Genomic DNA, 2,144 nt, shown 5'->3' on the forward strand with positions numbered 1-2,144 from the left:
GAACAAATTTAAATTGGGTCAAAAGGGAGTTCAAATGATAAGATACTACATTTCAGCTTAATTACATCTGCTATAATTGAGTTTAATAGTATTGGTCGAATAGCAAGGTTATTCATGTCCTCCAGTTACAGTCAGAGGGAATTCACCAGAGGCTTAATCATGTAGGGACCCTGAAAGTGGATTTTGGGCTTTCAGTTCCTTCCATAGCCTTCTGCAAATTGGGTGTTCATAATTTAAGTTCTGATACCATTCCCATCTTTGTATTTGAATTTTATTATTCATCATCCATTGATCACACAGGCTGGTGTGCTTCTTCTATGTGGACTTGGTTAACACTCACTTAGATGACTGCTTGTTTGAATATAGGCCTCTAAGAACACAGACAATATTCCTTTTGATAGCAGGGCACCATCTGCTTTCTTCACCATACTTTACTATAGCACCCATATCTTCAGTGATCTCTTCATGAGAGTGAGCATCAAGCAGGGCCATGTCATAAGAATGAATTGTTCTTAGATGGGGGCTAAAATTAAGTGGAAGCTCAAAACTGATTCACTTGTCTATGATTTCTGTGCATCTCTAGTTTAATTTAAAACCCTCATTATCATCTTAGGACAAGAATATTATCAACCATCTCCTTGGAGCATAAAATAAGTCTATTGATAGTATCATTAATTTATCTAATGATACAGAATTTGACATACATTTGCGAATAGGAAGGTAGACAAGTACAGACTGGCTTAAAACTGCAATCCATGAGTTTTTGAGCTGCATAGATTAAACTCTTAGAATATCGAACACTGTGTATATTGATCATGGAAGCTGGTTATAGGAGAGAATTTCCAGTAACATTCATTCACAAGGGTAGAATCTTGCCCATATGATTAATGTATTTCATGGTAAAGCAAAGAGGGCACTGAAGTAGTAAATACATAGTAGTTCTGAACCTCTTCTCATTACACACACACAGAGCCAGGAACCCTAATCAAGGCCCAGTGACTGTGAATTCCACAGCCTTGGGGTGACCATCATCTTTTTTTCTCCCCTCACATCAAGGAGCTTTGGTTTTAAACCCAAGGGCTACAGGTAAGTTTGAGGTAAAGCACCATTCACTCAGTGGGGTCAAATTGAGTCTTTCTAGTGTGGCCTATGAAGGATGCTGTGTTCCCTGAAAGGACAGAATTTAAGGCCACTGTAGTTCATAGCACCTGGCCTAGGCCATCAAAGGCTGGATAGAAACTAGGTCAAAAGTGTTTAGCCACGATTATAATACCAGGCTTATTCTCCCCTTGGTCTCTCTATAATTACTGTTAAGCAGTCCCTACCAGAGGTGAAGCTGCTCCTCCCTAGTTAACCATCAACAGAAGGGGAAATACTCCCTTCCCCCGAACTTGACTGGACATTCCAGAAAGGTTCCGGGGCTAGTCCGGGGTTGACTAGAGAAACAAATCCAGGGACACTCACATTGCATAAGAAAAAGCTTTACTAGAGGGGAAAGCAATGGACAGGGAGCCTGGGGGAGAAGGAGTTGGGGCAAGGGAATGCTGAGCAAACAACGCCATAGACAGGTAACAACTAGGGAATTAAAATCAACAACAACAACAAGGAAGTAGAGATCCTGGGGGTGTTGGAACAACAGCAATCTAGCTGAGAGGAATTACTAAAAGGCACAAGTAGGGCGAGTGTGATGGTGGGGCAGGAGGAAAGTGAAAGTAAACAGAGGAAAGATCTAGGAAGCAAATATATGGATAGAGGTATAAGCATAGGTGTGTACATGATAATCCATTAATTCATAACAATAGTAGTATTGGCCCATGTACATATATTTATATGGCAATACACTGAGATTGTGGATAGACTTCAGAACCTCTGCTCATGCCCTTCCTCAATGCAAGAGCACTTTATTCTAACAACCTGGCATTCTGTGATGCTCACCTTCCCAGCACAATCACTGAAGACAAAATGTGTACATAAGCAAATGTGGTTAAGAAAGTGAATGGCGTCGGGCTATCAAAAGATATAGTGTCTGGGGTTTTAAAGGTTTGAAGTTAAACAAGCAGCCATCTAGCAGAGAAGCAACAAGCCCACATGGAAGAAGCACACCAGCCTATTCGAACATGCGGTGTCACCAGGACTGGGTAACA

This window comes from Echinops telfairi, unplaced genomic scaffold (assembly GCF_000313985.2).
Source record: "Echinops telfairi isolate 266 unplaced genomic scaffold, ASM31398v2 ScPeMD7_1;HRSCAF=3_0, whole genome shotgun sequence".
NCBI classification, from domain to species: Eukaryota; Metazoa; Chordata; class Mammalia; order Afrosoricida; family Tenrecidae; genus Echinops; species Echinops telfairi.